Source organism: Amphiura filiformis, chromosome 2 (genome assembly GCF_039555335.1).
Source record: "Amphiura filiformis chromosome 2, Afil_fr2py, whole genome shotgun sequence".
NCBI classification, from domain to species: domain Eukaryota; kingdom Metazoa; phylum Echinodermata; class Ophiuroidea; order Amphilepidida; family Amphiuridae; genus Amphiura; species Amphiura filiformis.
Window position 1 is genome coordinate 39,657,697 of NC_092629.1, and position 15,513 is coordinate 39,673,209.

The 15,513-nt window shown below is 38.6% G+C and overlaps 1 long non-coding RNA gene across 1 annotated transcript; it reads right to left on the bottom strand.

Moving 5' to 3' along the window:
• Positions 1–788: 788 nt before the first annotated feature.
• On the bottom strand, positions 789–14,696 carry LOC140146203 (uncharacterized). Its single transcript, XR_011858205.1, has 3 exons — positions 14,502–14,696; positions 2,149–2,246; positions 789–1,056 (listed from the first exon to the last, which is right to left on the bottom strand). It is a non-coding gene; the product is annotated as an uncharacterized lncRNA (long non-coding RNA).
• Between the last annotated feature and the right edge of the window lie 817 nt (positions 14,697–15,513).

Below are 15,513 nucleotides of genomic sequence, written 5' to 3' on the forward strand. Positions count from 1 at the left end.
AATTTTGTAAAGAATTTTTTTGGTACAATGCCCATGAAAATTTGGGTAAAATTGTTTTTTAATTTTCTCCATAACTGAGCATTTTTGCCCAAATTTGACCTCGCATATGAATTCATCAAGTCTTTGTCATTTTAAAAGACCAAAAATTTAAGAATTAATTTTTTTACTGTTATGTGACTATATGGTAATACCAGTTATATTCACCAGATAGCCAGCTCACATAAAAATCATCACTTCAAATCACAGATGTTCCAATATCTGTGTTCAAATACAATGTTAACAGCTCTCCTAGCAATCATGCTAGAGAATGATTTGACCACTCGCCTAGCATCATACTAGAGAGTGAGTAACCACTCCCCTTTAAAATCTAGACGACAAAGCCTGTCACAAGGATCCATGATTGGCCCTGTTACATGTATGTCGATCATTCACCATAATATTATACACTTGTCAATCAAGAAACCTCTCTATATGTTACGGTGATGACATTCAGTTATACAGATATTTTAATGTATCTTATCCAAACTCCATGAAAACAGCCTCATCTAGCATCACTGAATAAAACACTGGATGACCATAAAATCTCTGGAAGCTAAATGATAAGGAGATAGGGTTTTCTATTGGTGCATCAAATTATCATACACATAGCTTATCTCCTGCTATGCTAACAGTTGGCGATGATTCCATCAATCCAGCTCTGCAATCCAGTATGCAACCTCTGTGTTATATTTGATACACAGATGACAGTGGCTGCACATATCATATAGGCCTACATTGTATCCCTATTATAAATTAGCAACTACATAAAATATCAATTGGTTTCAAGGACCATGGCATCTACTATCTGGTGGTTTGTGCCTTGATCTTGTCCCAAATGGACTATGGCAATGGATTGTTATTAAGTTCCAATAATGACATCCAAAGACTTCAGGGCAGTTCTTATTTGCTGCATTCTTGATTCTCTACTCTCTTGTTCTTTGTGTTGTTGCCTGTTAAAAGGCTGCTTCAATCTGCAAACTATTGAAGGAATCCTTACTCCTTAGACAGTGCTAGTGCCTGCAGAAAAGTTATTAATGAGAATAACATGAATATTAATAATAATTAACACAACATTTTCAGACCTTTCTTTTATTTAAGAAATAAAGGGTAATGCATTATCCTTTACACCCAAATAATGTGTCCTCACCCATTATTTAAACGTTTTTACTGCCAAGGACACATTATTTGCGTGTAAAGGATAATGCTGCAACCTTTATTTCTATTCTATTACCAGAAAATAGTGCGATTTAAAGAGAAAATATCATTTTTTGGCACAAATATTTTCAGTTGTTTACTTCAAGGTGGAGCGTGTATCGCGGAAATATTGCACAGCGTAATGCTGTGCGTAGAGTGTGTTACGGCGCTTGACCCATTATTGCAGAATAATGGGCTCTCATGTGACGTGTTTAAAAAAAATCACAATGCGCGATTTTGAATAATGGGTCGTAAGAGTAATAGAATTATAAATAAGTCACAGAATTTTTAAAAATTATATACGGTAGATATTTAAGGTGGCAAACTTAACTATGGTGTTGTGCACAGAATTGCTTTAAAATTATCGTACAGGATGTGATTTTTCAAAACAGCTTTTTGACTTATGCAAATTCACAAAATCCCATTTAAACACTTTTCTTTGCTGATTTAAGTTAAATGAACATAATGGATTTGACATAGCTAGCTATTGTATCTGTAAGGTGTAGTATTTGAGTTAGCTATCTGAAAATACAAATAAAGACAAAATGCCACCTAAAATGGTCAATATGTTCTATATACGTCTTTCATAAGGCGAGTTAGAAGGTAGCATGAACTAGCAGCATTTGCATTCGAATATTGAGACAAGTAAAGCTGACACACATGAGGAATGGTATTGGTTTTATTAAGGAAATCCCAATGATTGATATAAGTAGTGTCATTTCCACCCCATTTGCATGATGTTTTTGGGAGGGTTAAAATGGCAAAACTATTGCTTAGATATATTAAAAAACAAATCAAGAAATATCAAGAAATAATTGCAAATTTTCATTTATGAAACTTGCAAATCTAAGCTAAACTTATTTAACATTCGGCCGAAAATTCTGCCCAAAACATATAGTGTAAACCTTAACTCACCTCTAGGAAGATCAATTGCAAAACATCAGATGCCCTGACACCCAAACTCGCAGCCAATGGCTTCACATGTTCATTTACTTCATGAAGTTTGCACCATTCTTTAAAATATAAAACACAAAAAGCATAAATGTTACATGTGGGTAAAATAGAAGATTAAAATTGTGCTTTACAAGATACCCATGAATACCGCAACTTTGTCACAGGTGGGATAGGATAGTAAAGATGATTTGATTGAAACAATACAACATTCCCTTGTATACCACAACCAGCGCTCGAAATAAGGCGCGTCCTTGCGTCAAATACCCGTGAAAGTAGGCGCGGACCCGCAAATTTCCTACGGTACGGGTCCGCGTGACCCGTAAAAATTGAACAAAGCATAGAGTGGAAAATCCTAGCTTTGTTGTTCCACTGGAAAAGCTGGTTCACATAATACGTCAAGTTCCCTGAGTACACTTTCAATTTAGTTTCCCATCAAGTTTTCAACCCGGGTTTTCAATTTTCTACAATCTACATACCGTGATGGCCGTAGCTAATTCTCTCTTTTGAAATTTCAAAGGCAGGGGTTCGGGGTCGGACCCTTGAAAATCGGCGAGGACCCTTGAAATTTCAAAGGCAAGGGTCCGGAGGACCCTTGGATATTTTTTCTTATTTCGAGGCCTGACCACAACTTTGTCACGGGTGGGAAGGGACACCTAAATCATAATTTTAATTGTGCTATACAACATTCCCTTGTATACCACAACTTTGTCACAGGAGGGACAGGATACTATAAATAATTTACATTATATAGCACAATAGATAGTGTCCTGTTCCACCCATGATAAAGTTGTAGTATACATGGGAGTGTTGTATAGCTGAATGGAAATCATCTTTGTACTCTGTTCCACCCATGATAAAGTTGTAGTATACATGGGAGTGTTGAATAGCTCAATGGAAATCATCTTTGTACTCTGTTCCACCCATGATAAAGTTGTAGCATACATGGGAGTGTTGTATAGCTCAATGGAAATCATCTATAGTACTCTGTTCCACCCATGATAAAGTTGTAGCATACATGGGAGTGTTGTATAGCTCAATGGAAATCATCTATAGTACTCTGTTCCACCCATGATAAAGTTGTAGTATACATGGGAGTGTTGTATAGCTCAATGGAAATCATCTATAGTACTCTGTTCCACCCATGATAAAGTTGTAGCATACATGGGAGTGTTGTATAGCTCAATGGAAATCATCTATAGTACTCTGTTCCACCCATGATAAAGTTGTAGTATACATGGGAGTGTTGTATAGCTGAATGGAAATCATCTTTGTACTCTGTTCCACCCATGATAAAGTTGTAGTATACATGGGAGTGTTGAATAGCTCAATGGAAATCATCTTTGTACTCTGTTCCACCCATGATAAAGTTGTAGCATACATGGGAGTGTTGTATAGCTGAATGGAAATCATCTATAGTACTCTGTTCCACCCATGATAAAGTTGTAGTATACATGGGAGTGTTGTATAGCTCAATAGAAATCATCTTTGTGCTCTGTTCCACCCATGATAAAGTTGTAGTATACATGGGAGTGTTGTATGATAAAGTTGTAGTATACATGGGAGTGTTGTATAGCTCAATGGAAATCATCTATAGTACTCTGTTCCACCCATGATAAAGTTGTAGTATACATGGGAGTAAAAATAATAATAATAATAATAATAATAATAATAATAATAATAAGTCTTTATTTTCCACATCATCTACATTAACAACAACATTAAACAACAAGCAAGAATATATAAAAAAACACGAAAAGACGAGTAAAATGACATGGAGGAGATGATCAAAAGGCCATGAAGGCCAGAAGTGATCATCCCCTAATACATAATATAAACAAACATGATTTAAATAATGTTTATGTCACCACAATGAATATAACATCATTGAAATGACATAAGCATTAATGTATAAATGTATAGTGTTGAATAGCTCAATGGAAATCATCTTTGTGCTCTGTTCCACCCATGATAAAGTTGTAGTATACATGGGAGTGTTGTATGATAAAGTTGTAGTGTACATGGGAGTGTTGTATAGCTCAATGGAAATCATCTATAGTACTCTGTTCCACCCATGATAAAGTTGTAGTATACATGGGAGTGTTAAATAGCTCAATGGAAATCATCTTTGTGCTCTGTTCCACCCATGATAAAGTTGTAGCATACATGGGAGTGTTGTATAGCTCAATGGAAATCATCTATAGTACTCTGTTCCACCCATGATAAAGTTGTAGTATACATGGGAGTGTTGTATAGCTGAATGGAAATCATCTTTGTACTCTGTTCCACCCATGATAAAGTTGTAGCATACATGGGAGTGTTGTATAGCTCAATGGAAATCATCTATAGTACTCTGTTCCACCCATGATAAAGTTGTAGTATACATGGGAGTGTTGTATAGCTCAATGGAAATCATCTATAGTACTCTGTTCCACCCATGATAAAGTTGTAGCATACATGGGAGTGTTGTATAGCTCAATGGAAATCATCTATAGTACTCTGTTCCACCCATGATAAAGTTGTAGTATACATGGGAGTGTTGTATAGCTGAATGGAAATCATCTTTGTACTCTGTTCCACCCATGATAAAGTTGTAGTATACATGGGAGTGTTGAATAGCTCAATGGAAATCATCTTTGTACTCTGTTCCACCCATGATAAAGTTGTAGCATACATGGGAGTGTTGTATAGCTCAATGGAAATCATCTATAGTACTCTGTTCCACCCATGATAAAGTTGTAGTATACATGGGAGTGTTGTATAGCTCAATGGAAATCATCTATAGTACTCTGTTCCACCCATGATAAAGTTGTAGCATACATGGGAGTGTTGTATAGCTCAATGGAAATCATCTATAGTACTCTGTTCCACCCATGATAAAGTTGTAGTATACATGGGAGTGTTGTATAGCTGAATGGAAATCATCTTTGTACTCTGTACCACCCATGATAAAGTTGTAGTATACATGGGAGTGTTGAATAGCTCAATGGAAATCATCTTTGTACTCTGTTCCACCCATGATAAAGTTGTAGCATACATGGGAGTGTTGTATAGCTCAATGGAAATCATCTATAGTACTCTGTTCCACCCATGATAAAGTTGTAGTATACATGGGAGTGTTGTATAGCTGAATGGAAATCATCTATAGTACTCTGTTCCACCCATGATAAAGTTGTAGTATACATGGGAGTGTTGTATAGCTCAATAGAAATCATCTTTGTGCTCTGTTCCACCCATGATAAAGTTGTAGTATACATGGGAGTGTTGTATGATAAAGTTGTAGTATACATGGGAGTGTTGTATAGCTCAATGGAAATCATCTATAGTACTCTGTTCCACCCATGATAAAGTTGTAGTATACATGGGAGTGTTGTATAGCTCAATAGAAATCATCTTTGTGCTCTGTTCCACCCATGATAAAGTTGTAGTATACATGGGAGTGTTGTATGATAAAGTTGTAGTATACATGGGAGTGTTGTATAGCTCAATGGAAATCATCTATAGTACTCTGTTCCACCCATGATAAAGTTGTAGTATACATGGGAGTGTTGTATAGCTCAATGGAAATCATCTTTGTGCTCTGTTCCACCCATGATAAAGTTGTAGTATACATGGGAGGGTTGTATGATAAAGTTGTAGTATACATGGGAGGGTTGTATGATAAAGTTGTAGTATACATGGGAGGGTTGTATGATAAAGTTGTAGTATACATGGGAGGGTTGTATGATAAAGTTGTAGTATACATGGGAGTGTTGTATAGCTCAATGGAAATCATCTTTGTGCTCTGTTCCACCCATGATAAAGTTGTAGTATACATGGGAGTGTTGTATAGCTCAATGGAAATCATCTTTGTGCTCTGTTCCACCCATGATAAAGTTGTAGTATACATGGGTGTGTTGTATAGCACATTGGAAATCATCTATAGTCCTCTGTTCCACCTGTGATAAAGTTGTAATATACATGGGGATGTTGTATAGCACAGTGGAAATCATCAATAGTACTCTGTTCCACCTGTGATAAAGTTGTAGTATACATGGGTGTGTTGTATAGCACATTGGAAATCATCTATAGTACTCTGTTCCACCCATGATAAAGTTGTAGCATACATGGGAGTGTTGTATAGCTCAATGGAAATCAACTACAGTACTCTGTTCCACCCATGATAAAGTTGTAGTATACATAGGAGTGTTGTATAGCTCAATGGAAATCATCTTTGTGCTCTGTTCCACCCATGATAAAGTTGTAGTATACATGGGAGTGTTGTATAGCTCAATGGAAATCATCTATAGTGTTCAGTTCCACCTGTGATATAGTTGTAGTATACATGGGAGTGTTGTATAGCACAATGGAAATCATCTACAGTACTCTGTTCCACCCATGATAAAGTTGTAGTATACATGGGAGTGTTGTATAACTCAATGGAAATCATCTATAGTACTCTGTTCCACCCATGATAAAGTTGTAGTATACATGGGAGTGTTGTATAGCTCAATGGAAATCATCTTTGTGCTCTGTTCCACCCATGATAAAGTTGTAGTATACAGTACTCTGTTCCACCCATACATGGGTGTGTTGTATAACACATTGGAAATCATCTATAGTCCTCTGTTCCACCTGTGATAAAGTTGTAGTATGGGAATGTTGTATAGCACAGTGGAAATCATCAATAGTACTCTGTTCCACCTGTGATAAAGTTGAAGTATACATGGGAGTGTTGTATAGCACAATGGAAATGATCTATAGTGTTCAGTTCCACCTGTGATATAGTTGTAGTATACATGGGAGTGTTGTATATAGCACAATGGAAATCATCTATAGTACTCTGTTCCACCTGTGATAAAGTTGTAGCCTAGTATACATGGGAATGTTGTATAGCACAGTGGAAATCATCAATAGTACTCTGTTCCACCTGTGATAAAGTTGTAGTATACATGGGAGTGTTGTCTAACACAATGGAAATCATCTATAGTGTTCAGTTCCACCTGTGATAAAGTTGTAGTATACATGGGAGTGTTGTATAGCACAATGGAAATCATCTATAATGCTCCGTTCCACCTGTGACAAAGTTGTAGTATACATGGGAGTGTTGTATAGCACAATGGAAATCATCTATAGTGCTCTGTTCCACCTGTGATAAAGTTGTAGTATACATGGGAGTGTTGTATTGCACAATGGAAATCATCTATAGTACTCTGTTCCACCTGAGATAAAAGTTGTAGTATACATGGGAATGTTGTATAGCACAATGGAAATCATCTATAGTGATAATAATTATTGTTGTACACATGAGAGTGTGGTATACACATGTAGCACAATGGGAATCATGAACTTCAATGTCCTGTTTCACGTGTGAGCATGATAAAGTTGTGGCATACACTAGAGTGTTTATTCTAGTCTTTTGTTGCCTACTGAAAAGTTGAACGAAGATAATTTCTGTTTTCGGTTTCGGGAGTTATGTTAAATGGGGCCTTTCAGTAAATATAGATAAAACTATACTTTATTGTATTGTAAGGCCGAAGGCCTATATATACTGAGAAATAAAATCTCTCCATATGGAGAGAACTGAACTGAACTGTTAATTTCTGACATGAAAATGTGACATGAGAGAGTTGATGCTAATACAGACAAGAGAAGTGTCTAAATTTTATGGTCGTAAATTAGCGATAAATTGTACGGCTTCAATTGACTTGCGTAGGGTGTATAGGTACTTCCGCCTAGGCGGGAGTGGCTCATGAAAAAAGCCCAGCATAGAAATATACACTAATCAGTGTTGCCACGAATTACGTATACTTGTTCGTGCAATCGCGAAAAAATAGGTCATATGATTATGTAGAGATGAAACGGGGAATTCTTTTCGTCCAAAATACACCTTAAAACTTGTGTGTCCGAGATAGTAACTCGGGGCCCGACTTAGTAACCCGGGGCCTCGACTCGGGACCCGAGATAGTAACTCAGGGTCCAAGATAGTAACTCGGGCCCCGACTTAGTAACTCGATATCTGAGTTAGTAACTCAGGCCCGGATTTAGTATCTTGGGTCCAAGATAGGCCCGAGATAGTATCTCAGACTTAGTAACTCTGGGTCCAAGATAGTAACTCGGGGTCCGAGATAGTAGTAACTTGGGGCCTCGACTTAGTAACTCAGGGTCTAAGACAGTAACTCGGGGCCTCGACTTAGTAACTCGGTGCCTCGACTTAGTAACTCGGGTTCCGAGATAGTAACTCGGGGCCCCGACTTATTAACTCGGGGTCAGAGATAGTAACTTGGGGCCTCGACTTAATAACTTGGGGTCTGAAACAGTAACACGGACCGCGAGATAGTAACTCGGGGTCTGAGATAGTAATTCAGGGCCCCGACCTAGTAACTCGGGGTCCGAGATAGTAACTCGGGGCCTCGACTTAGTAACTCGGGGTCCGAGATAGTAACTTGGGGCCTCAACTTAGTAACTTGGTATCCGAGATAGTAACACGGACCCGAGATAGTAACTCGGGGTCAGAGATAGTAAGTCAGACCCCGAGTTATTAACAATAGTAACTCGGGGCTGAGATAGTAACACTGACCCCGAGATAGTAACTCAGGGTCCGAGATAGTAACTCAGGGCTTCGACTTAGTAACTTGGGTCTGAGATAGTAACACTCTCCCCGAGATAGTAACTCGGGGTCCGAGATAGTAACTTGGGGCCTCGACTTAATAACTCGGGGTCTGAAACAGTAACACGGACCCCGAGATAGTAACTCAGGGTCTGAGATAGTAATTCAGGGCCCCTACTTAGTAACTCGGGGTACGAGGTAGTAACTCGGGGTCCGAGATAGTAATTCAGGGCCTCGACTTAGTAACAGGGTCTGAGATAGTAACTCGACCCCGACTTGGGGTCTGAGATAGTAACTCAGGCCTCGACTTAGTAACTCGGGGTCCGTGATAGTAACTCAGGGCCTCGACTTATTAACTCAGGTCTGAGGTAGTAACACACACCCAGAGATTGTAACTCAGGGTCTGAGATAGTAACTCAGGGCCCCAACTTAGTAATTAGGGGTTAGAGATAGTAACTCGGGGCCTCAACTTAGTAACTTGGGGTCTGAGATAGTAACACGGACCCCAAGATATACTAATTGGGGGTCCGAGATAGTAACTCAGGCCTCCACTTAGTAACTCGGGTCTGAAATAATAACACGGACCCTGAGATGGGGGTCCAAGATAGTAACTCGGGGCCCCGACGTAGTAACTGGGGGTCAGAGATAGTAACTCGGGGCCTCGACTTAGTACCTCGGGGTTCAAGATAGTAACTTGGGGCCTCAACTTAGTAACTTGGTATCTGAGATAGTAACACAGACCCAAGATAGGAACTCGGGGTCCGAGATAGTAATTCGGGCCCCGACTTAGTAACTCGGAGTCCGAGATAGTAACTTGGGGCCCCGAGATACTAATTGGGGGTCCTGAATTACTATCTCCCGAGTTACTATTTCGGACCCCGAGTTACTAAGTTGGGGCCCTAAGTTACTAAGTTGGGGCCCCAAGTTAGTAACTCGGACCCGAGTTACTATCTCGTTGTCTGTGTTACTATCTCAGACCCCGAGTTACTAAGTTGAAGCCCCGAGTTACTATCTCGGTACCCGAGTTACTAAGTTGGGGCCCCCAAGTTGTCCGTGTTACTATCTCAGACCCCGAGTTACTAAGTTGAGGCCCTGAGTTACTATCTCGGACCCCGAGTTATTATATCTCTGACCCCAAGATATTAAGTCGGAACCCTGAGTTACTATCTAAGGGCCCCGTGTTATTAAGTCGGGGCCCGAGTTACTATATCAGACCCTGAATTAGTATCTCGGGACCCTGAGCTACTATCTCGGATCCCCAATTAGTATCTTGGGGCCCCGAATTACTATCTCGGACTCCGAGTTACTAAGTCGGGGCCCCGACTTACTATCTCGGACCCTGAGTTACTATCCCGGACCCTGAGTTATAAAGTCGGGGGCCCGGATTACTATCTCGGACCCCGAGTTACTATCTTGGGGTCCGTGTTACTATCTCAGATACCAAGTTACTAAGTTGAGGCCCCAAGTTACTATCTCAGACCCGAGTTACTAAGTCGAGGCCTGAGTTACTATCTCGGACCCCGGGTTACTATCTCGGGGTCTGTGTTACTATCTCAGACCCGAGTTACTAAGTCGAGGCCCGAGTTACAATCTTGGACCCCAAGTTAATAAGACGAGGCCCCGAGTTACTATCTCGGACCCCGAGTTACTAAGTCGAGGCCCCAAGTTACTATCTCAGACCCAGAGTTACTAAGTCGGGGCCCGAGTTACTTAAAGTCGAGGGTTTTTTTATTTGTGAAATCTTTATTGAGGGATTTAAACTACTTCAGTGGCAAGCACTGCTTTCCAAGCAGGGGGGCAGAGTCCTGACAAAAAATGAAAGAAAAAAGTGCCCCTCTGACAAAAAATAAAAGGGAAAATCAGGAGGGCAAAGGAAAAGAAAAGGGGCAAGGAGCCCTTTTCTACCGAAATTCAGCCTGAAAATACACAATTTTTCCGTGCTTCGCGCGCATATTGCAAAGATTAAGCCCTTTCCATCCTGATAATGGGCGAAAATAGTGTAAAATACCGCGCACATCGTCCCAATAAAGCCTTTTGTCTCTATGTATTGTATGATGCAACTGTAATTTTTTTCGTCTGTGCCCCAAAAAATTTATTTTGCCCCCCCTGACCAAAAAAGCTGGCTACGTCCCCTGAAGCTGATATTGATTGGTTGCAGAACAATTAGACCACACACTGCTGGCATAGTCGAAATGTGGAATTACAAGAGCATTAGAGAGCATAACTAAGGTTTTATGAGGAAGGAAATACTTAGCACGTTTTACAACACCAATTCTCTTGGAGATATTTCCAGATACATAATCAATGTGTGATGACCAAGACATATTACTATCAAACTTAATACCAAGATATTTGAAAACATCAACTCTTTCAATAATTTTGTCATCAAATGTGAGAGTTATGTTCTTGTAATGATTAAGCGTATGATTAGTTCCAAAAACCATAAACTTAGTTTTATCAGTATTTAATGTGAGCTTATTAGCTTTAAACCAGTTAGCAACAGTTTTTAGGTTAGATTCAAGTTGCATTTTTAGGTCACCAGCATTTTTTGCTTTACACATAAGAGAAGTATCATCTGCATACATTACTGTCTTACAAGTTACAACATCAGGTAAACAATTAACAAAAATTATAAATAGCAGAGGACCCAAGATTGAGCCTTGAGGAATTCCAGTATTATAAGTTTTGAAATCTGACAGAAAAGAATTCACATGCACAGCTTGAGCCCTATTACTTAGGTATGATTTAAACCAACCAATTTCATTACCCTTAATACCATAGTCAGCAAGTTTATTAATTAGAATTTCATGATTTACCGTATCAAAAGCCTTTTTAAATCCAAAAATATAACTCCTGTTGCAAAACCATTGTCCATATTATTAAGAATATAATCTTGAACATCTAGTAAAGTTGTTGTTGTAGAATGATTGGATCTAAAACCAGATTGAGAATCAGAAAGAATACTTCTACTACAAAGATAATCATATAATTGGTTATGAACAGTTCTTTCAATAATCTTTGAAATAATTGAAGCAAGACAGAAATCGGCCTGTAATTGCTTACGTTATTCTTATCCCCAGATTTAAAAATTGGAGTGACTTTGGCTTTCTTCCACTCATCAGGAAATTTGGAACTGTTTAAAGAAATGTTACAAATATGAGCAAGTGATTTTGACACATAAGGTGCAGCCAATTTGAGCAGTTTTACATTGAATATATCTAAACCTGGTGACTTATTATTATCCATATTACATATTTGGTTATATACAAAATCATAGGATACAGAATAGAATTTAAAACTCTCACTATGGTTACATCGAAATATACTACTTTTCCCATCATTACATGGGCAGATGATATCAATATTATCAAATTGTTTACTAAGTTCTTCACCAACTGAGGTGAAGAATTGATTAAATGAGTCAGCAGTATCTTTACTGCTGCCCATTTTGGCTTATAATGTTAGGCACATTTGGCTTACCTTTTCTTACTTGGAATGACTTCTTTAAGTGGTTTCCATAACTTTTTGCTATCATGTACATTATCATTAATTGCCCTTTCAAAGTGCTTCTTCTTCAAATAAAATTTCATATTATTAACTCTATTTCTAACTGACTTAGCCTTTTCCCAATCATCAGGGTTTTATGAGCCTTGGCATAAAAATAATCCCTATCCTTACACAATTTAAGAAAATTACTGTCTACCCATTCAGGGAGATGCCCCTTTATACGCTTAGTTTTAAAAGGTGCATGTTCATCGCATGCTTCATTAAACAATGATTGCCACTTAGATAGAGCGTCATCAACATCATCAATACAGTTTACTTGTTCCCAATCAATATTCTGAATTGTGTTCACAAAGAGTTGCTATCTCGGGGTCCAAGTTACTGTTTCAGACCCCGAGTTACTAAGTAATTAAGGGCCCAGGGTGTAGACATCACCCTGGGTGTAGACATTATTGCACAGTCCCTATAGTATTGTGTTGTCGTGGATACATGTAGTTGATAAATTGCTCGATCAAATCATTTGGATAACGGGTTACTACACCTGCCCAATTTGTGCCTATTTTTACATTTTCTCAAAATTATAGAGCATTGGTGACAAGTAAGATATGTATATTATAGGGGCAAGGACTACAACTGCTACACTGGAAATTTTATTTCAGCACAGACAGCAGTTGTGGAGTTACAGTCAAAAATTAGGGAAAACCAATATTTGATCAATAAATCAATAACTACTTGCCTTGAGTTGCTGAATTTTCAGTGCAGTAGTTATAGTCCTTGTCTCATATACATATCTAGGCCCTATATCTTACTTGTCACCAATGCACTATGATTTTTGAGAAAAACACAAAAATAAGCAAAAAATTGGCTAGGGGTGTAGTACCCCCTTAAACATATTTAGATCCCACACAATTTAAAACCAACATAACCCAACATCTACAAGAAATCTATACATGTAGACTAAAATTTGCATGCATGCGCATATCAACCTAACCGTTTTACTCCTCTAGGACTGTTGGGCAGTATCAAGATCAAGATGATGTGCAAATTCCAAGTTAGACTTCATCATGTTCTTGCTGTCATTGACATATTAGTAGAGACGACTAGAGTCCCCGCTATATGTCGAATGTATGGACTAGGGTAGCCCGAAACATCATGGCCCTGTTCCTTCCTCACTAGGGCCATGAATGCCCTACGTACGTAAAAACGGGGCACCGTGAACTCACGTCGCGGTGATGACGTCACACTGACGGCATCTATTTATAGAAAGAATTCAAAACATTTTCCATCCTCAAATGTGCTCAAAATTTACGAACATGCACCAAATATTAATATGTTTTGTTTAAGTCTCATCTTCACGTGAGGAATGGTAGGAAGTGGTATTTATGAGAAAACGTGGTATTTTATGTGTACCCTGGACCAGATATGCTCAGGAGTCTCAGACCTTCGTACGGAGAAGGACAGTGGAAATCAGGGGTACAGCATTAAGGCCCAAAAGTCGGGGGTTGTTTTCCTGTGTTTTCACTCCAGAGCTTGCAGAAAATCCAAATACATGGGGTGAAAATTAAATCTTGGGGGTGAAAAATATTTTGCAGTGTAGTCAGGGGTAGGAGTACGGTCCAAAAGTAGCTAGAGGGTCAGTTTTCACCCCGAGCTTGCACATATTCCCAATAGAGGGTGAAAAATTAATATTTTTTAAATTTAGGGGTTCATTCACCCCCGCTGCCTCTGGTGGAAATCGTAGTGACGGACGTGTGAGTACCTCGGGCTACATGTAGGACTAGGGAGCCAATTGTCAAAAGCCGTAACTCACACATATTATACGATACACCCATCGAATGTGTGTCATCGGTCCAGTCATCGGCCTTGTAGGAACCCATGGATTAGGTCCATGTACACATACGATGGGTGTACCCCGCTAGAGTCCCGGACTAGAGTTTTAAATTATACTATGTAGTATGTACAGTACTCGGAGAACGTGGTTGTGTATATTTTTTCTGTATACATCGCTATTTATAGAAAGGATAAATCAACTTGAGAAAATATTGTGACTTGCTCAAGTTGTTATACTCGCGTACATACTCACACTGTACAGAGTTGTACAGTATGTACAGTGCAGAAACTATCACAGCTTTTGTTTTGGTATTAATATTGGTAAGCTTACGGTACGGTACCATAATTCATTGACCTCATGAAATAACTGGTACTGGACGAAATGTACACTTACTGTTGTTTAAAATGCTTGAATTCCGAAATTACTGGTTAGAAACTGGAACAAAAGTACACTTTTCTATAATACTGTGGTTTAAAATTCAACCGCCGTGTGTGTGTTAATTAATTTCACTGTGGTGACGAGCTAGATCTATTAATACCATCATTCATGATCTGTACGAGTCGATTATTAAAAAAATGTATGACGCGGATGACGTAGAGTTCATTAATATTCATATATACTACTACGATTTCTTCATGAGAGGGGTCTGGCACACGACACCGGTCATGTATGATAGGCGAACTCGTAGATTCATACGGGATGAACTCAGTGACTGAGTCTCAGTCGCCGAGTGTTCCGTATCCGCGAGTGTACGTACTGTACTTGCAGACAAAATGACCGATTTGATATTCACATTCTGATATTTCCAACTTATTGCTACTTCATCAGCAAAATTTATTCCTGTAAATGTTCCAAATATAAGGGAACGATTGATCAAATCTGCTGAAACACGGCGAACGAAGCGAGTCGCTGTGTTTCTGCATACCCACCTTGATCGGCGTGGCTCCTGTAATTTCTTCAGCAGCAATTTACGCATCGTGTTCGGTAATCCATAAAACATGAATGTTTCACTTTTTCAGTACACTGATTGTACTATCATTAAAAGAATCGTGACACAAGTGACAATATTTCAGATTTCAGAATTCCATCAAATAACGGTCTAATAAGCCTAAATTGTATTTATTTTATAATAAAGTACCTGTTTCTTTCAATCGTGATTGTGTTAACTGTGGAAAGAATGTACCGGGAGAATGTATTACCGCAATGCGCTAAATATGAAAACCTTTATATGGGCTGGATTTGATGAAATCGGCGGTGTTTTTTTATTAATTTTTTGATTACTACAAGACGATATTTTTTAAAATCAGATATTTTAAAATGAATCAAGAATAGGGAATGTCACAAACAAGTTATTTAATTTGTTATTCGATCATGTTTATTCAGTCCATGACATGAACGGTATACG